Source organism: Electrophorus electricus, chromosome 8 (assembly GCF_013358815.1).
Source record: "Electrophorus electricus isolate fEleEle1 chromosome 8, fEleEle1.pri, whole genome shotgun sequence".
NCBI lineage: Eukaryota > Metazoa > Chordata > Actinopteri > Gymnotiformes > Gymnotidae > Electrophorus > Electrophorus electricus.
Genome location: NC_049542.1, coordinates 17,199,226 through 17,221,302, shown reverse-complemented (window position 1 = coordinate 17,221,302; position 22,077 = coordinate 17,199,226). Strand labels below are relative to the sequence as shown.

At 39.0% G+C, this 22,077-nt stretch overlaps 1 protein-coding gene and 1 long non-coding RNA gene across 5 annotated transcripts in view; one reads left to right on the top strand and one right to left on the bottom strand.

Moving 5' to 3' along the window:
• The window catches only part of trps1 (trichorhinophalangeal syndrome I), a 98,281-nt gene extending 93,692 nt beyond the window's left edge, over positions 1–4,589 (bottom strand). For 3 of the 4 annotated variants that reach the window (XM_035528828.1, XM_035528827.1, XM_035528831.1), the window contains exon 1: positions 4,326–4,589. The gene's annotated coding sequence lies outside the window, so the exon portion shown is untranslated. Of the gene's footprint in view, positions 1–4,018; positions 4,096–4,325 lie in introns of those variants that run through there. The other variant, XM_035528829.1, reaches the window with a different exon arrangement.
• A 142-nt stretch (positions 4,590–4,731) lies between these two features.
• Positions 4,732–13,940, top strand: LOC113586995. Its single transcript, XR_003411685.2, has 3 exons — positions 4,732–4,848; positions 6,400–6,773; positions 12,832–13,940. It is a non-coding gene; the product is annotated as an uncharacterized LOC113586995 (long non-coding RNA).
• Positions 13,941–22,077: the final 8,137 nt, after the last annotated feature.

The window sequence follows — 22,077 nt, the reverse complement described above, 5'->3', positions numbered from 1 at the left end:
ACTCTGGAAGCCGCGGCGAAAACCTCGGAGGTGGAGCACCGGTGGAAACGAGCCGGTGCAAAGCTAGCCGCCACTACAGCTCGGCTGTATGACCCTCAGCACACTGGTGCTGTTCTCATGTAAACTGCAAGAATATGAATAGCCAAAATAAGAACAAACCAACAAAAATGAAAGTCAAAGTACTTCTCAAAGGAGTGTTTTGAAAAACTACTCAGTCTACTTTTGAAGATCTCTATGAATGGAATATATAGCCACTATAGCAACATGTGCTAATCAAGGCTGTATGAGGAGTTTAAAAAGCAAGGCGTTTTAATTTGATCTGAACTATGCACATTCAGTGTGACTTCTTATTACCCCAAAACTCAACAAATTATCCTCTGTGTAATAAAATCATGACAGAGAAAGACAACATGAAGAGAACAATGATTTTAATTGCAGCCATCATAAGCCAGCAAAATGTAATTAATATACTACTCACATGAACAGTTTACCAAATCATTAACTTACCAAAGTCTGAAACTGCTTTGTTTAATTTAAACTAGTTTGTGAAATGAATGAAGGTGATAAGCTGAATTAACATATTAGGGTGTAACTTTATATCTGAAATGTACAACATTTTTGTAATTAAAAAGTACAAGAGTTGAAAATACCAAGTTCAAATGCATCATTCACATAAAGAAAGCTCTCTAGGACCTTTCAAGAAAAAGCTGTCATGTCGGCAGGTAAGAGTTAAAGGTTATTATGATACCCCAGACCTCGCTGATAACACCCTCGTTTTCACCATTCTCTCAGACACAAAAAATACAAAACACAAAAAAGGTGACAGAGATAACAGAAGCCTGAACTAGCTTGGATTCACACAGCATGTCAGGTAATTTGCCCCTCACTCCAAAGCAAGTTTTTCACATCGCCTCTGCAATCGCTATGCTTTACTGAAAACAGCAGCAGTGGTCAATGTACACCACTAAATATAAGACATATGAATTACATATAACATATATGAACATCTCTCATTCAGAGTATTGCTAAAAGAAAAACTAAGCGCAAATGTAATGAAATGAACTATGACTCACTGTTATTGAAATGCTAAAGGAAACAACAAAGACACATTTACAAAACCTACTGTGACTCAAACACACTTTTTCTAAATGCTATATCATGGTCAGCTACAGAGGATTATACTTTCTACACTAGACAATTACAGAGAATCAAATTTCCAATATATGCTGATTATCTGAATACTCCTAACCACAAAGCTAGTTTACATAATCTAAAAGGTAAAATGTATGTCTTATTTAATGTAAATGTCTCATTTAAAGTTTCTAATGGTTCTAATGGTCGTATGCAATTGTACAGGAAACTGTTGTTGAAAGGGAAATGATGTAGTTTAATATAAAATCATAAAATGTTTGAAAAGTGTTGAAGTCTTAAAATGGTTGAGATGTGCATAAAAAATGCAGAAACAGATTAACACCATCAAGATCCTTTTTTCCACAATTCCAGCAGACAGAGGTTCATACAACACTAAGAGCAGTTCATCATAACTACTTTTGGCACTGCTTTGTAATCAACTTTTCTTACAGGACGCAGAACATTTATAAATCACCACATCTAGAATACACAATAGCCACTTACAAATCCTTTCAAGGCATGAAATAAAACAGACTGGATTAAGGAACTTCTATTGTATTTTTTTTTCTATCACAGTCCAGATAGAGAAATAGCATGCCAGTTGTACCTATTTCAGTAAAAAATAATAATAATATATATATTTTTTTTATTAAAATGTAAAAAACCTAACAAAAAATACTCAAAATACCCAAAGTACTCTGTGTTTCCCCCCTCAACAGCCTTCTCATTCAACAGCACACAGATGAATCTGCAGGGCAGAGCCTGAGTGTGGGGCTCATCTTGCTGTGATAAGAAGGGAGTCCCAAAAGAAGACCAAAAGAAGTATTGGAAACTCAAAAGCCATGCAGGAGAAACGCAAGCCTCCCTGCTGGTGCTTTCACTGAGCACCGAAGCCCGAATTCAGCTGTCAGCCGTAAAGTTCTCCACTATACAACACTGATCTATTGCATCCAGCCCATAGAGCCCGCAGATGCGGGCCCATTTACATTTCAAATCTACCTCGCTCAGTTCAATCACTTCAAACACCCCTTATCAGACAACCCACACAGATCTTATTCTTCTCTTTACAAACAGAACTGCAGTGAACGAATCTCAATACCCGCAAGCCAACATTCAAGGACAAATATCAGCACTTGTGTATTAGAAAAGACAAACTCTGAACAACATGCTGAACAAATAAAACTCTTTTGCATTGTCTCTAGACAATAATAACATGCCAGCTTGAATATCAGAATATACCAAGTAAAAAATAAAATAAAAAAAAGTAGGGAACAACAAATATTCCTTCAAAATATAAATGTAGATTCACATGCACATATAAACAACAGATCTGTGAAGTTGGCACAGCTAGGAAGGCACAACAATACTGTGGAGATGGAGGAACTTCCTTGTTGACACTATCTGAAAGTTGGTTTACAGTTGAGAGTCTCTTGTCTTTTCTCCAAATGATGAGCGCCGTTTGTTTGCACAAGCCTCGTCATTAGGAAACTTTCACTGACAAGAAAGCCGCCTTTCAGCGACCCAGTGGGCATCATTTCCAGCTTGCTTTTACAGTTTACAGGAAACAGTACAACCTGTGTACTGAAACCAACTTGGGAATTTTGTGTCATAACAATCAGATATGGGTTATGCTTCAGTGCCACAAGTTATAGTGAAAGGCGGGTGATTTTATCTCAGGTTAGAGTAAAATACTTTTTCCACCCACTTAAACCTACCAGTAATGTATCACTGTGCTTTAGAGCTGTAAAAACCAATGAGCTGGCACTCTTACCAAAGCCACAGTTCACTGCAAGAACTGAGAAGAAGCAGCAACACAAGTCATTAGAATGCAACCTATAGACAATTATTTTTAACCATTCAAGAAAGGCCTGTGTATTTACTAGGATGAGTAGGATATAGAAGAAAAAGCATGACAACTAAAGTACTGGATAAGTTTAATGTTGGACCTGTTGAAAAAATAATAATAATGCTGATATTTGAAAGCCAATATTTCGCTATTAATTTCACGTGTCTTTCAAGCGTTTATACTAGCTAATTGTCAGGTTTTGTAGCATCTTACAAGCAGTTTACAATAAATATATGAACAATCCAACAGAGCCGTAAAGTGCCTCGGAATTCCGTTAAGTTTACCAACTTGGTGCATAAAAATGCAAATCGTGTAATTACATGTATAGCCATCGGACGTGCTAAATATTTTTGTACAGACTTATTTTATAGGATAACATAAGAGCCGCTATTCGCAAACTTCCTTCTAAAACCTGCTGCACGTCTCCATCGCCTCGTGAGCGTCTTGGGGAATTCTACAATGAATAATAGCGAACTTAACTAGCTACCTAGTCTACAAATAGTCTACAAAACGAATAATCCATGAAACAAACAAACAAAAATGTTGTAAAGTATGTTGTTTCTCCACATAAACAACCTGCTTGAGTAGATGGTCAAATACTCTCCGACCTTCAGTATGTTGCCATGCCTACGCGTTTTCTTATCTTAGATAAGTTACGGAAAGTTTTTAAAGTTGTATGGAAAGTGCTATCTAGCAATAAAAGAATTGTTTATACAAAAAGTATCCGAGAGCACTCTAAGCAAACTTTTTTATTTTATTTTTACTTGTGATTTTTACGTTATAGCTACTCTGTCCTCACCTACCATGCATTTTCTTACAAACAATAAGGAATAGATGGGCTTACACGTTGCGGCACAAATCCACCACATCAGACTTTGTTACAGTGCAAATAAAAAGCATAACAAACAGATAAAATATCACATTTCTTTGCTCATCGATATAATACACATAATAAACAGCACATTACGAAAATACGTTACATCAAACAGAAACGCCGTCAATTTTAAGAAATAGGAAGGGGGGAAAAAAAGTCAAACCTACTGAAACTCATGTTTTCTTCCTTGTGTCTGAACGTGACCCACTATTGGGGGTACGGCGTGTAGCGAGTAGCCAATTTTAATTTTTCATGCGTTTGAACCCAACAAAACCTAAATGCCATGTGAAATCCGAGAAGCATTGGTCCCTTTTACTGCAAAGTAGCTCACAACTGATTCTCGAAATCCCTTAGCCTTCTCACCATTACATAACATTTGCCTCAAAAGCGATCAGCATTCAGGAACTACTGCAAATCCACATCTCATTGTTTCTGTTGTGCTCGCAATGTTTCATTGATTCGCTTTCTCCTTACCTGTTGATTAAATTGCAATTGTCTTTGCAGTCTGAAAGATGGTGGAGCTTTGGCGTGAACCATGAACCGTCTTTGTGTTGTTTGTTTGTTGATCTGCGGGAATTATTTCTTTTTTTTTGTGGGGATATAAGATTTCGGATTGCTCCTGATCAAGTGAAATCGGTGTAACTGTGTTTAATATTAAAAACGCCTGAGTCTGCTTGGAAAAGGTTAGTTTGCAGTGATCTCAGTTCTTTATCAGAAATGTTATCGCTTGTCAGGACCTCAGACTCCAAGCATTACGTCAGTTTCAAGACACCAACACTATTAATATCAAGAAGCCCTTGCGGAGGAAAGCGCCACCCTAGACCAAGCAGTCTTAAAGGGACAGGGACCTCTCTTCGCCTCCGCAGTTGGTGCGCTAGTGCACCACCTGGTCACTAATAAGGAGTTTATTCACCACGGTGAAATAATATTCACTTTGTACTTCGGTTAACTTTTCAAACAAACAAATTATACTGTTGGTGACATCTGCACGTCTAAGGTAATCAAGATATTTAACCGATAAGTATTTTCCTTCAACTTGTTGGGTCTTGCAAATAATTAAAATAGGCTATGCTATCAAACAGTAGGATTATCTCAACGTTACATTATAAGAGTAGCTGTGAATGGGTTGAAGGTTCGGACCACAGTTCCCTGAGCTCTAACATAAGGCTACACCGTACGCACAATAGTAGTATGCTCAGCTCCAGCATGAATACATCTTTAGCCTAAACAATAGCTACAGTTCTTTATCCTACACATATTCAGTAGTATGTACACTTTTTATAGTTTATAGTTGTAGTGCACAAAGGATTTTTTTTTAAATTTAGGATATTTTTAAATGTTTATATAGATAAACCTGCATATATTTAAGTGCTCATATGAAATTTGTTACATAGACAGTAAAGTATAAAGGTAATATTCAATTCAGTAAAATCTTAAATTCACAATTATAATTTTAATAAATGAAAGGTCTAAAGTTCTAATAAGATATATGATGTAAAATAATTATTCATTGTAAAACATAAATACAATGCAAAAGTACAGTGTGAAACAATGATGTAAATAAACCATTTAGTAATCATACAAAACTGCTTTTCTAGAGGTAAACCGTAAATTGGAGGGAGGAAAGCATACATTTCTAACACATTATCAGCCAAGGTTATTTTAAAAAGTTACTGACTGTGTTCAGATGGCTGCCTATAAAACATTCAGCCTATAAGGACAATATCTGCCATAAAAGCAACAAAAAATTAATTAATATAATAGGATAAAAGTTATACATAGCAAACACTGCAATTTTGTATTTTTTTGTAATTTTTGCATTTTGTATTTTTATTTATTTTTAACTCTTTTTGTGACATAAATCATTTTAACAATAAAGATGTACAAATTTTATATATATATATATATATATATATATATATATATATATATATATATATATATATATATATATATTATAATGATATCATTCTGGGTTTATTCTACAAATGTGATATAGTGTATTCTTAAAAATACATAAAATGAATTGGGCAGAAATCATTTTTTGAGACCAGAGATTAATGTAAGCCTTGGGTACAATTCTGCAAATACTTTTTCAGCGTCCTCAAATGACTCATTCTGTGTATTAGGGAAAATCAAAATAATTTTTCAGTGAGAAGGGAAAGTAAATGGACCATGGGCACCAGGTTTGTTTTTTTCCAGTCACTCCAGTGAGAATAGGTGCTTTTTTTCAGTTCGGAATAAATGGCAAAAACATAGTGGAGGGGGAACATTTGTAATGTGTGATTTATTTTTTTATTCTTGCATGTGTAAGTTTTCTCTCTCTCTCTTTCTCTTTGTCTCTCTTTGTGTGTGTTAAATCCAGCTGACTGTACACAACATGAATTGTGTTCAGGTTCTCCACATTGTCTAGTCTTGATTGATGATATTCAAGCACACTATATGTTTCCTGGGGCTTTAAATGATGGGAAAGTTACACTACACAGAGCAAGTAGGGGTACTGCCATCTTTTCCAACAGTTTGCATAATATCCCTCTGTTCTCCTCAGCTCCGGCTGCTGGTGGTGCGGGACCTATGACACTGGAAGAGAAACAGGCAGTCTGTTCTGCCAACCAACTGCAGAGTAAAGATGAAGAGAAAAGGCTTTGGGGAAACCTCATGACAAAATGACGCCTATATGGAGTTCATATGTATTTCAGAAATCAGATTATATTTTATATGGATATATTTCAGGGTCACCACTAAGGTACTTGTACTCCTGGGGTCTATTAACCCAAGGTCCTAAAAGTTATTTTTGAAAGCTTTGCGTTTTCTCCAGATAATCTCCTACCATTATGAAGTACTGCCTGAAGGTCTGGCCAGAAGAAACCTGAAGAGTGAAATCAAAGCTGTTTATCTCACTTGGCGATATCGTACCACGAGGTAACCATCACTGAAATATTTTTAGTTTGAGTAGCTATATTCTGCAAGACACATTACATACTCTGATAGCTGGCTCCACCACTGTCACCTATCTCAGCTCGATACTGTTTCAGTATTGCCTTTCATCTGTCCATGTTAACAGCCAGCCACATCGTGTGGCCGTATTTAGAACTCCCCACGGGTAGGTGACTGCCCTCAATTCAGCTTTTCACTGCCTCTCACCAAATGCTTTTTTGATAAAATATACAGCCACTGTAGACTCACTTAGCTAATTAGTACTAATTGACCACTTTAAAGGTGGTAACAGCATATTCACTTCCATTCTGAATTTAAGATACTTGACATTTTTGAACTTTTAACAAACTATGTCACATAAATTTTAATTTAAAACATATCAGTGACCAACTTAATGTTGCCAAATCCCATGATTATAAATATTTATCTCTATCAAAACAAATATATATGTGTTCACATGCTGGTGAAAACAGCACTAATCTTTCTGCCTGCTAGAATCAGAGGCACTAGAGAAAAAAGCTGCCAGTGTTGTGTGTGGAATTCAGTAGTGTGTGGAATTCAGAAGTGTGATCTGCAGCCTTGGTAAATGACACAGCAGAGTTTGGTATCACACTGCAACCCTGCATCTGCTACCAACATTGCCATGCACAGCCTTCATTGCCTGGTGTGTGGACAAACAACTAAAATGAAAGGAATCAAAAGTTATTTTAAAGGGGTTTTGGATTAATTTTTGATAAGTATTAACTTGTAGTACAATATTGAGAGGTTGGGATGAAAATGACTTGCCTGTGATGAAATTTACATCAGATATAAAAATGCAAAAGGGTGGGGGGAGTCAGAGATAATGACCTTTACAAAAAGGTTTGATTAAAACACAATGCAGATTTAATTTGACTCCATGAATCATCTTTAATTATGTTTGGAATTCAGGGAAATGCAATAAAAAATCTCCCATCTAGAGGATTAAGCCAGGAACAAAATAATAAAATGTGGCAACTTTTTTTAAATTCACTTGAATATGTATAAAAAGATGTGAACTTAATACTTACAACTATATTAATGTAGCCTATATATAATGACATGGGGGTGTCAGAGTGACAGAAAAAAAAAAACATTAAAGTGCAAGAGACATTTTCACACTTGGACTAATGACTCCAAGTGCATCTCCTATGTGCAGTATTGTTTATATGCAGAACAAATCCACTTCAAAAATGAAGAGTTTCAATCTCAATGTTTGCCTGTAAACCTTCAAAAAAAGAAAAGTTAGATTGGAAAAATTACTGGTGGTGATGCTTTTACACTGTAGCATCACTCTATGGAGCAGAGACAGTGATTCCGGAAGGAGCTCTGAACAAAAACAACGTTCACACATTTTCCCAGGCACATTTCTACAAAAGGAGAAGATCCTTTTTTTGGCCTGCAATATGTGGTTAAGATGAGAGAGTAATAAGTAGGTGTGGCCTGCACTGTGTGGGTGGTATGATACGGTAATAAGTAGGCGTGGTCTGCACTGTGTGGGGGGTGTGATAGAGAAATGGATCGGCATAGCCTGCACTGAGTGGGGTGTGTGATAGAGTAATAAGTAGGTGTGGCCTGCACTGTGTGGGTGGTGTGATAGAGTAATAGATAGGTGTGGCCTGCACTGTTTAGTTGATATAAGCAGAGACAGTGTAGGCTCTGTGCACATCACAAGTCAGCAACTTTTCTGTCCTTCTCAGAAAAGCCTAGGCTGCAGTTTATCTATGCGGAGGCAAACTGAGAGAATGTGTGGGTAAAGAGGGTATGGAGATCAAAAAATAAGGGCTAGGACTAGTGAAAGGAATAGGGGGGAAAAGGAGAGACTGTCAAAAAGATTAGAGAATTATCCAAAAATCTGTCCTGCTCAGTGGTGCAGTATTCCACATTTTACAAGACTAAGAAAGAAAGGAAGTCATAGAAATTATGAGCATGCACAGCAGTAAAGTAATGGATAGAATTCCTGAGTATCCTAAGATGATTTCACCAGACCTCCCGAGAAGGTTTGAAACATTCAGAGAATTATTATACAATAATAATAATTATTATGGGTCTGAGTGTAACTGTACACTGAGAGGAGATAAACATCAACTACTGCCAAACCCCTCTGCAGCTTCACAGATCGGTCACCTTTGACGGCTCCTCACCTTGAAACTGAAAGAAAGCCAAAAATGAGTCCTGAACCATTGCTTCCCTGTATGCTCTCTCTATTGCTTGACAAAATAATGTACTCTCTTTTCTTAGAGATGGTTAGATAGAGAAGTTGCATACACTGTTGTGTTTGTCTTTTTTTCAATAGTTAATGTCCTCATATTATCCCAAGTATCTGTAACTGAGGGATATACACTTAAAGTGCTATCATAGTGCTTAATCATAGAGTAAACTCTTGGAACTTCTTCCTCTAAAGCACACAGACACACACTAATCAAGAAGGCAAAAAGGTTTATGTACATTGTTGCTATTATTCAGACAAGTTCATTACAAGGGGTAGAGGGGGATACTCCATAACTGACATAACTCTAAAATGATCAGAAATGTGAGCTAATGGAGATCAGCAATCCCCCGCCCCCCCCCCCTCTCTCTCTCTCTCTCTCATTCACTTTATTCCTGGTTAGATTTTATCACTCTCACTCTCACCAGCTATGTCCGAATGCCAAGATAGCCATGAGGAATCATATGAAGGGAATCAACACACCTAGTGATTTTTCTTGTCTTGACCTGTCAAATAGGACTTTGCTGCAATTGCCAGAGTCATCTCACAGAGACTTTTACTGCAGTCTTCATGTCTCCAAAAAAAGGTATCAAAACAAGCTACCAGAAGATATAGAACAGAGAAGAAATAGAATTGAAATCAATAAGGCTTCACTCTCCTCTGGTCTGGTCTTTTCTGGAGATACTCATTATACATTGAATATAACAATCTACATTCTATCTTCGAATGATACCCTTTTTTGTGAGGTTCTGGAATCAACTCCATGTCCTTACAGTTTTGTTTCAGTTTTCATGTGGTCTGAACATCAGGCTGGTGTCTTAGTGGGACTGGACAGTGTCAGGGGTCATCTTCACTTCATGCCCTCTCTGTCATCATCAGGCCTTCTTTTCTACAGCCTCCTCTGATCTCTCAGCACTTCCTTGTTGCAGGAAACATGCCAGCTGTTTCCACTGTGTGTGTGCATTGTGTGCATGCCTGTGTGTGCTCATTGTGTGTACCTGTGTGTTTGTGTGTATGTGTGCGTGTGTGTGTGTGTGTGTGTGTGTGTGTGTGTGTGTGTGTGTGTGTTGATAAAAGAGCTTAAAAACATTGAGCCATAAAATTAGATTTAAGTGCATAGTAGAAAATTACAGTGGAAATGCTAAACCTCTAAAAGAGAGTATTGTCTGTGTGTGTGTGTGTGTGTGTGTGTGTGTGTGTGTGTGTGTGTGTGTGTGTGTGTGTGTGTGAGAGAGAGCATGTGATCTAGGAAGCTAGCAGGAGATCAGCGGGTAACTTCATATTTTAGCATGCTAATAACAGAGGTATTTTGATATGAAATATAGCCCCACACACTCATAGATCTTTCACCTCGCCTTCCACTTCATCAAGTTTATGCAAAAATGGCATAATAAATTAAAAGATAATGCAGCAGAGAAAGATTACGGCAAACAGATTAGCTGAGGAGTTTGCTTAAATGAATAAATCAATCTCAGTTTCATCCCATCTTGCTCTCTACATATAATATCCACAGTGTACTGTATTTGAATATAACCCCTCAAAAAGAAGGAAAGGGTGAGAAATTGTTAATGCTGATGCATTATATAGGCTGATTCACTCAAGGACAGTGATGGTTGCTTAGCATTTGGCCAGTACCCAAGACCAATAAAGCAACACTGTTGTGTTTGTTTTACTTTTAAATCACTATGCTTGTCTCCAGTGCTAACATATGGGCCAAAGCATCACAATAAATAGAATTCCATTAGACTTCCTGACATGTGGTCTGCACACACATTTTATACTGTTCATTCACTTTCAGTCACTGGGACTGAATATTATCAGGAATAAACAGACACCAAGTGGTGGGCAATTGGAATCACATCTGAAATTTAATTTAGTTATTATCACGAGTGACAGTTGAATAGAACAAACAAACAGCATAATATGAAAAACCAACCTGATGGACAGACCACTCTTTTAATGGATGAGAAACAACAATCCAACAGTCAGTTGAGGATCTGACTCACATTCTTCAAGATATTATTATAGTCTTTGCACATGGGTGATAATCTCTCTCAGTGATAACTTCCATTCATTCGTCTGTCTAGTGAGAAAAAGAGAGAGACACACAGAGAGAAAGAACACTTGGCTCACTTGTTAAACGAGCACTTGCTTTTAATTTGTGCATCTGTTTGTCTGTCTGTGACAGACAGTAAGAACGACAGCATAAGTTAGATGGTGTAAGCGAGATGGCATAAGGGAGACGGAGAGATGGAATGGAATTTGGGAGAGAGCTCAAAAAAGGCAGGAAAGGGCCTTGCATGCCAAATCCATTCTGCCACAGGTCATCTCAGCACATTAGGCAGGAGAATCCCAAGCAGTGGCAAAGGCACATGCACGGGCTAATGCACAAAATATGCAGTGAGCTGCCTGCAGCAAGCCAGGCTCGGCCCGGGGTGTGACAGAGCTGGTAGGCCTACTCTCCACAACCTCCACACACTAACTGAGTTAGGAAGGGATTTCAGGATAACTGATATGCCCCCTGACAATACTATGTATTATGGGCCTCTTTTTGAGAGCTCTCCATCATAGACAAAGAGAGAAACTGTACCTTAAACCAAACCAACTATGAAGACGTAGAGCTGTGATCCATATTTGGTGATGGAGTCAGGCTATGCTGGCTTCCAGGGCCATGTATTAGATTGTAGAAGGGAGGATCAAGCACAAATATATTATAACTATCCAAAAGAAGCTTTTATATCCTAAACAACTCCACAGCTGTGGAACAGGGCAGAAAGTGTAAAGGAAAATCTCATTTACATTGTTTGCACTTAATCATGATGTCAGCATGTCTAAAGTTATTAATTTGTACTGCTTCAATGTCAGTTTTCACTATGGGGAAGCAATGATAAGGTTCATGTATTTTTTCCATGCTGACTGAAGTTTTTGGAGAGAATTTAAAAGACTAATTTAAAAGACCATATAATAGAATTAAATATTTATGTGTTTGAAGAATGTGGTAGTCTATAGAAGTGTATGAGCTTATGATGTAAACACTCAAGTACTCTTACATTACACACACACACGTGTGTGTGTGTGTGTGTGTGTGTGTGTGTGTGCTTGTCTATCAAGGGCCCACTCTGAGGTATATGTCATCATTCAAGGCCTTTCCTCTCTGACAGCAAACACAGCATCTGAAGCTTCCTGTCACCTGCAGGAAGTTCCTATCTCTCAGTCATCCAGTCCTCAGGAAAAAAAAGTTCTACCTCAGCCTTTTGTATGGATAAAAATCATGCAGGCAGAAACAAGTTGCTAACTCTAAGATTTCTCCCGATAAGCACCCTTCTGGGCTACTCAACTTTTTTTTTATTTAAAGGAGGGAACGGTCATTCAGAAACTGATGCCTGATGTGATTCATTACATACTTTTCACCATGTTGTATTTTTATGTCACCTGCTGAACCCCACTGCCTAAGAGACTTATCTGCATGATAGCCTATTAGGTCACTAGCCTCAGCTCTCACTCTCCTCCGAATGGCCAGAGAGATCCCTCGAGGAAGATCCTCAGCCACCTTCCAGCTGCATGAATATCCCAGGTTGCAGTAATTGAAACATACTTTCTTGGTCTGTGTTCATTCACTCACATCCAAATGAATTCCTTTATTCTTTGATCTAGACAATTAGCTTCAGAACTTCGTGTTCCTGTTGAGAGGTGGAAAGAATAATTTGATATCTCTCTCTGCCTCTCCTTCTGTCTGTCTAACAAATCCACTCTTATCCACCTGGATGCGTTTGTTCTCATTCCTCTCGACGCGACATTGCCTGGTGGTTTGGTCAGCAACTGGAAAGAAAAGAAACCCAGCTTTCTTTTCCAGTCCATGAGGACTGAGAGAAATATCAGCGCTTCACGCTGTAGGCATCAGTGACTGAGCATGAAATGGATGCTGTCCAGTATCAAGCATGGGCCATGTCCAAATGGGAGAAGATCACCATCATTGAGGTTATATAAAGCACCACCAGGGCAGGCCTGCAACATGATCAGGCAATTCATTTTCTGGACAAGGTGTACTGCAGTATTGGGACCATGATAGGAGCATGGTGTGTATGCCATATATCTGCTGGCAGACATAAAAAAGACAATGTTATCTTCCAGAGAAAGAGAATGAAAAAAGAAACGATCTTGAGGAAATGTCTCCTGCACAGCTGTAGCAGGCAGGCACACAGCCAAGCGAAATATGCAGACCTGCCAAAGCGCATTACAACCGCAAAACAGGGGATTGTCTTTTCTAGTGCCGTTAGTTACTTTGTCAAGTTATAATTGATTTGAGGGAGGAAAACCTGACTGTTTTGAAAAACACCCAGCCACAAGTAATCAAAAATGCTGTGTTTCATGTGGTAATGCGCTACACATCTCCCTCTTACAGTAAGAGAGACACAGTTTTGCAATAAGGAATATGATTGAAATACTGCAATGCATAAAAAACCTGACAGGTTTCTTAATGAGAGTTATCTAGAAAAATGGCCGCATGATTGGTCTTCAGAGCCATGAGATGTTTAGCACATTCCAAGACATCTGTTCTGATGTATGCACCATGTTTTTGAGGTTTTTTCTCATGCAAAATGTGTACTTGCCAGACACCATGCTGTAGACAGGCCAATCTCTCAGAGGAAGCGTTCCGTCCGATAAACTCAGCTGACTTATCTTCACTGAGACACCACCTCTCCCTTCCATGCTCTGTGGATGGATTTTCTGTTTTTAAGGGCTGCGGTCATGGTAAGGTGAAACTCTGAAGCTCGCAGTCTACTGGCCACCATGGCCATCTCAGAGAGGAGCAGCCCTGCCCTGCATCCTCAGAGTCCCGCTGGAAAACTTAACAGTGGCCACTTAAACAGCACCGGACGAGGCGCAGTGCAAGACCAGACGGGAAACCTCAACAAACAGTGTGCATTCAAAGGCGGGAAAACATTTATGTGAAAATTCCTAAGGGCAGAGGGAGGGATGGACATCCTCATACAAAAAAAGGAAATAGCACTAGGGGCGGGGGGGGGGGTCAATAGAGGGAGAGAGAGAGAGAGAGAGAGAGAGAGAGAGAGAGAAATAGAGAGAGAGAGAGATTCATTCCTTTTGAAAGCCAGTGTTTCTACGCATATCCTGTGGTGAGCAGCTGGTCGCAGCCATGGCTATTCCCAGCTATTTCCAGCTAATGGCTTTTACAGTATAAGGTCTCTGCTGGTCTGTTTGAACCTGTATTGTTATGGGCCGGCAGGCTGTAGGCTTCATGAGAAAGCAGGGGAACCCTGGGCCGACCAATGTCTCTGCGGTCAGGCCTGTCTGCCCAACAAGGCCCCTTTTTTAGATTTAGGACTGGGCTGACTCAAACCTGGCATAAAGCAGGAAACCACAACTTTCCAGTCCTAGGCGACAGAGCTGACCACTACATCATTTGGTCAGTCGCTGCACTAGCGATGGCCATCATTTGGTAACTGGATGGCCTGCTTGACGCACTGTTCCTGCTGTAATAATCACAGTTTGGCATATTGTCAATGGTGGGATGATGATAACGTTATAAGATTTACAACATGAAATTTGGATGATGTTGTTGCTGTAGTCTTTGCTCTTACACACAGTGTACACAGTTATCTTGTCACGCAAGGGGACAGTACAGCAAACAGCTCACTACAGGACACACTACACAGCAGAAATAGATTAGGTACTGACAAATATCATATTGTAATAGTAAAGAGTGTATAAAGAATATCTTGTTTTGGTTGACCTTCTGCTTTCATAGCCAGATTTGCTGTATTCACAAATCCCTTCTCATTGTCCTAAATTGCCATTTCCACAGTAGTGTACTGTTCGTAAAGGCATCACAGAAGCACTAGAAAAGAGTGGAATTGATTAAACTACCAATCATTGGGCATTGTTACAAGCCATTAAGAGTAGTATTGCCTACCTGCTCTCCCTACTTGAGTTAAATCAGACATTTTTACAGCAAGACAAGAGACATGAAACCTTGCAGGTCATGCATGTGCCAGGTCAGGCACAGAGAGCTGCCAGCCTGAGTCACTCCACAATCACTCGTCACGAGTGTCCGAAGCTATCAGCCAACGTTCCCCGGAAGCAGCACGTAACGCACAGCCGTCAGATTCTCTGTGCCTTTGTGAGGAGGCAGTCACAGTGCGGTGATGGACCATGTCCGCCAGCCCAATGGGAGCCTTCCTCTCGCCTGCTCACGTGGAGCGTTAGGTTGCCGAAAGGGCTGATGACAGCTTCTCACCGCGGGCGCGTCTTTGATGATTGCGGAATAATCTGGAGCAGATGAAGCGGCAAATTTCCGACTCCTTGAACATCGATCAAAAGTAGAACTGCGTATCGTGACCGCCCCCTCCTCTCTGCCTTTCCCCTAACACGTCCAGGAAAAAGACTCCACTCACCTTATTTGCATATACTGTATGTGTTACATATTGATGTTAACAAGTCTGTGTTGGTTTCATTTTACCTGTTTTTCCACATGCCTGGGTACTTGGGATTTATGTTGATAATATTTTATTTAAAACACAACGTTCCTCTGTAGTCTATTTATGTAGACCATATAATCCATAAACAAACAAGCCTTGAATGGAGCATGGCACAATCAATAACAGACTTCCAGTGCCCAGTGCATACTGTTTCAAGGAGGTCATCAGATGTCAGAGGCTAAAACATTGCATTTTTAATGATTAGCACTCCCATCAGACCCATTCAAGGACCCAGAGGATTTTGCCTCAGGCTGAACACTCTATAAAATATGTCTATACAGACTATGAATGAATGTATGAATAATGAATCAATACCAAATGAGGTATTGATTTACTGAACAGAATATGACTTATCCAGCACAGCTGATTCAGCAAATGGAGACGAGTGACCATTCTGCAGTCTGCTACTTGGTCATGATGAAGCATTTAGAATTATTCAAAATGAGAAATGTGGACTGCCTGAACACACTTTCCACAAATGGAATTTTATAGGTTACTGAGTCTTTGGAAAATAAACAAGGTTACTGCTTATCATTGAAATGTCTTGCATCTCTTCAACCTCTTGAATAACTAAAAACGTTTCTTTCTCCTTTTTATACATTTCTTGCAGGAGTTTGATTTGATATTAAAACTGTAAGACATTGAAAAAAAATTCTGACTAGCCCTGATAGCTTGTAGATTCACAGTGAAAAATAATTATGTGAAAGAAGCCAGTGTGGGCATTCACTTGATATGTTTAAGTGGCAATCTCCATAGATTATTATTCAGGTTTGCATCGTTTTACATTATGTATAAATGAGGTTGGCAGCGTAAGTGAAAATTGTAAAATATATTTCTATGCTAGTGACACAGTAATTTATTCCTGCATTTCCCTCATAACTCCAGTGATGGAAAACTTAGAGAAAGACTTGATTCAGTAGTACTTCAGGGAGATCACACTTCTAAATGAGAAGGCTAAATGTCGGCTTTGCTCCAGGTCTTGCAAATGTACTGTTTCATGATACAAATTAAAAACATTCTCTAAAAGGTATTGTCTGTTCTTTTTAGAATAACCATGTTGTTGTTGATATTAATGGTGATGAGTGACAAAGAAGACAATGATTTTTCAGTTAGTGTATATTTATCCTTTACATTTAAAATCAAGAACAAAATGCATGTAAAATAAAAATTAAAATTAATGAGTATAGTATGAATCTAAAATTAGTGTATTTGAAATGATCAGACAATTATTTTTAATACATAGTAAATTCAATTATAAGATCGCGGTACATTACAAATCATTGTGTATAGTTTTCCTAAAAAAAGAAAGAGCCTGTGGCCTTCAAAGCGTGTTTGTTACATTCAAATGCCATCTGTGTTCTGCCATGACACATGGGCTGGAATTGGCACAGTTGGCATTGTTCTGTTCTAACCATACACTCTTTTCTTCCCATTCGGTCTTTCGTGCCTGAAGATCAAAATGCAAGAGTTGGTTTTTCATCTGTTCAAGCCAAAAATATTTCTCCTCCATAAAAGTTTCCAACCACTAACACCATGATGGGATTTTATCTGTGGGTATACTGCTTCTCTTTAAAGGCCATTCTCAGATTCTTAGAAACAGCACACTATCACAGCTTACAATGAGCAAGTAGTAGGTTTGGGCCCCTCTTAGAAAAGAACACGACTGAATCTTCTCTGACTGTAGAATTCCATTAACATTTGGTAGACAACAGTACAGATTATATGAAGCATTAGTAGGTAATGCACAATTGACATTAATTTTCTTCTAGTTTCAAATATGAAAAATATTTAGAAATAACATTCAACATTGACTTTATTTAATGGATATGACTGGTTTTGTTTTTATAGGTTGCTCTGTTGAATAGAATTAAGTGAATTAAAACAGTTTCTAGCTACAGTGAGCTCTTGGAGATCTCGTCATTACAGATCGTCATCTGATTAAAGAGGTATGGGCATTTGTAAATGTCAAGTGTTTATGACTATGCCCATGTCAAGTGTTCAACATTATTTAGTTTTCAGTAACCACTTTTTACTTTCTCTTTGAATTGTAAACCCAGTTGTATATATTTACCAGCGAACATATTTTCATCTTCTGAAGTGAATTACTTCTTTTCATCATTTGAAACAGAATATTCAACAGATGGTGGTGATAGATGGATTAACAAGTAATGTACAGCTCACAGGAGCACATGGTTTGGTGATTCAGTACACTTGGGGTCTTTACATAGAATTCTGTAAATGTTCACCAACTGTCATTATGTTCCTCCATCTTCGTCCATGTGCTGTGACCCAGCATCTTCCGTTGTCCTGACCGCAGTGGAGGCTTCCACATAAAAAAAGAGGCGAGAACGAGGGATGGAGGGAAGGGGAGGACTCAAATTACAGACCTCAAGCAATACTGATTGTGCTGATCTGAAAGGAGCTGAAAGATAAACTTCGTCTCACGGTACACACACATAGTTAAAATACACTGAGAAGGAGATACAAAATCCATTCAAATACAACATTCTGTAAATATTACTGAATTTCTCTATTTAAAGCTTCATAACTAAGTAGATCTACTGATTTCTCACTAAACCTTGCTGATTCATTTATAATAATGGAAGAAAACCCATGCACAGTAAGCAGGCTTCACACAATATTTGAGATAAATTTTCTTAGTAAGTGTTTGCTAGTCGATTGCTAATGTAAACAGGGCAAATGTGGGTGTAATTGTAAAACAGGGCCCTTTTAAAGAAACTTATTCTGAGAATATGCTACATATCTTATTCCTAGAAAACATTCTGCAATTGATGGCAACAAGGAGGGGCATATTTGATTACAGCCTTCACAAATGAATCATGCCAATGTACTTGTTCAGTGACTAATGCTTGACTAATATTTTTCAATTTGGTCAGCACTGCAGCACTGAAAAGCATAACTTTATAATGACTTTATGTGCACAAGAGCACTTGTTGAGAAAAATAACCCAAAAGGACCTCTTATTTTGTGTATATCTGCACTATGTAGCCATTTTGTAGCTTTGGTAAGTGTTCTAAAGGTTGATGCCATGGTAAATCATTAGGTTGACTAAATGCATGAGTCCATACAAAGGCTTGGTGGAGCCCCAGTTGCTACCCATGTTGTATAACAAGCAGTTCAGTCACTACTGAAGCAGTCTAATGGCCAGTGATAAACTGCAAGGGAGGACTTACTGTACAGCAGAAGAAGACATCTTAACGCCTGGTCAGTAATAAGAGAGTGATGCCCTCCCTTTATGGCACCAGTCACACACTCCCCAGCACACTAGGGCCAGGAGTAAGAGCAACATTAGTTAGTGCATCTGAGAGTGTGAAGTCATTAGGAAATGACCGGTTTTCTAAGCTAATGGTGGGAGAAGTAGCAGGAGAGGGGCGTGGGGCATGCTCGGGGGCTCACTCCCTCTCCCTCTTGTTCCCCATGCCAAAGACAACATTTATGCTCACTGAGACATGAGGCACCAGCGAGGCACCAGAGAGACCCCTGCTCCATTCCTACCATGCTCATTTCACCTGGAGACTTTAATTGTGTCAGAATTTTTAGCCCTGAATTATGCAAATTGCAATTGTGAGGTCATGCTGTGTTAAAGAGAGCTGCCACTCTGACCACAGAATGAGTTTGTGGAATATGATCTCCTTAGCTGCTGTTTCCATAGAAACTCATGTCCACAAAACTTTTTCATTTCTTCACTGTCCTGCCAAGGGTGCAGTTATGACTGAGCATGTATTATTAGAACACAACACAATCAGTGTTTGATACCTTAGAAACCATTCTGGTTTGTGAGATTGTGAGAATAATTCTTACTTAGTCCCAACATTAACTGATTGCACTGCACTGAACTCTTGGTAGGAGGCAGTGATGTGCTTATAGGATGATAATCAGGGTACACATTCCTAAGGACGTGTGTTTTAGTGTTTTTGTGTGTGTGTGTGTGTGTGTGTGTGTGTGTGTGTGTGTGTGTGTGTGTGTTGGGGGCAGGGGGGATATATGATGTGTGTATGGAAAGGAGTACAAGACAGAGAATAATCCTAAAACTCCTTCACATCTGGCTAAGCCACATTATTCATTTAGTCCATTACCACAAAACTGAAACACACAAACACACATCCTGCTGAGTAATACATTTTGACTGTTGTGTAGTATATCATGCATATCAACACTTTATAAAAACAGTCCCTAACAAACAGAAACAATCATTATCTATTAAAATTATATCTAATATCTAATAAATATGTACTTTGCAACTATGTTGGCACAGTTGCACCTCATGTCAGAACTAGTAATATAGCTGCTTCTGCATGGTTTTCCTACAATGTTAGTGGTATATGTACAAAATGAAGATGTAATGCAAACACAGTTCTGAAAAGCGATTGTGGAGGCTCGGAGGAAAGAGAATGCAAGATGTGATTTATAGACATCTGAGTGGCACTGTGTGGCTTGGGAGACACACATGGGACCCTTGTAATGGGACCCTTGGTAGGCTAATGAATAATATTACAAAGATACAATTAAAGTATAAATAAGTATTCAAATTCAAATTAATGTTTATAAAATTATAGAACTATTGACAATCATTAACAAACTGTTAAGCAATTATTAATTTTCTTTTTATTAAGGTATGTTATTATACTCTTACCCTAATTTTTTCATGACAATTAATATAATCAGTTTAAATGTAAAGAATAAATCTACAACCAAATGATTAAGACTATGAACATGACATGTTTAATTGCTGGAGATATATACTAAATATGCTGTGTAAGCAGACATATATCTGGAAACTGTAGTGACTGCCAAGACATTTCAGGCTCCGGTGAGCTGTCCTTCAGCTATTTTAGTGGGATGTGACAGAGTGCAGACTCAGCTTCCTCAGCTTCTTAAAAGTCAAAAGCACAAATCCGAATGCCCATATAAGAAGCCGCCTTAGATCTCACCACACTCAGCATTCTGGGTGACGATCATACATCTCTCTTTCTCCTCCACTCTTGCTGTCTGGCTCTTTCCGAGTCTGCATACAAGGCTGTTTTGTGCGCACACGGTTATAGAAGCCCAGCTGAACAGTATTAATGAGAGAGCAGTGTGGTAACACATAGAGGTGTCTGGGGTCCGCAAGCCACTCATTATTCACATTGCAGTGTCATTTCTGCATACTGAATGCGAGTGATTGCTGCTGTTCTCGCCAGTCTGATATAAGAAGGCAAGACAACAACACAACATTTTGATGATGGACTGGCTCGTGTTCCCTTCCTGGAAATTCATGGTTTGAGTCTTCCTGAGCATGCATGCACATACTGTAATAGCCAAAAACTTGCACTGTTGCTTTAAGAGTAACTCGCGGAGAGTGCGCATGTGTATGGCACTGTTCCGCAAAGAGAGTTTTACATCTGTGACATGCATGAGATCCTGCTCTGTCATATGAACATATATAGATATATGCTTTCTTTTTGTTTTTGTGAATAACACAACCACGATTAGTTCTAATGTATGGAGATAACATGTATGAGAGACCTGGCTTTACATGGATGTAGTTAGAATACCACCATGTAGTTAGAATACCACCAACGAGTGCCTGGATCATTGTTTGCCGTCTGAACCGTGGGCCTGAAGTCTCACCTTTTTGTTCTGCCTCCTCAGAGCCCTTTGCTGCATAGAGTGGAGCGTATCTGGGGTAATACGCGCATGCACGCACGAACGCACACAAACAGCACACACAGCATGCATTCTGTTCAGCTCTAGGAGGAGCCTCGAAGAAGGGACTACTATGAATTCTGCTGTTCCTGAAAGCCAGTGTTCCAGAACCATGCCTGAACTGAAACCCTTACGTCCTGACAGTGGGCCTGGCATGCATCAATTGTAGATCCAACAGCACTGCTGAAGACGCGAGTTCACCAGCACTGTCGCTGTCACCTGTCACTTAGAGTGAACTAAAAGACACTGTCACTCAGCAGACTGCCACTGTTTATTGAGACATCTATGGAAACCTGCACTCTTGCACAAGTGCAGCCTCCTCTTCTTTCCAAGGCCTCCAAGAATGTGCTTCTTAAAAATCCCAAGTTGTAATCCACCTTGTATCTGCACAATTTCCCTGGGCACAATTAAATCAGCTCATTAGGTCATTAAGTAAATCAATGGCATTTAATCATAATTTCCATTGCAGCTGAATGGATTCTTCAGAATGTTCCAGACACAAAAAGAATGGCAATTACTTCAAATCACATGCCTCATTTTTCATGTGTCCTGAATGTTATCCTTGTCAATTAATGTCAAAGGATGATAATTAGAGCAGTAACTTAACATCCATTAAACAGGGAAGTGTTGCATATTAACTCATAGTACTGCAGGTGCATTAGCTCACTCAATCGATACTCACTTGTTCACCTCACCAAATGCAAAAGCTTGATGGTCATTTCATCTGTGCTTTGGCGTAGATTTCCATTTCCTATAGCTCTCGGAATTTGTGCTAGTCATTGCCTAAACAAGCCACAGAGCAAAATATTTACAGTGAGTACCTGATATACTTATACTAGAATACTACATGCATTTTAAG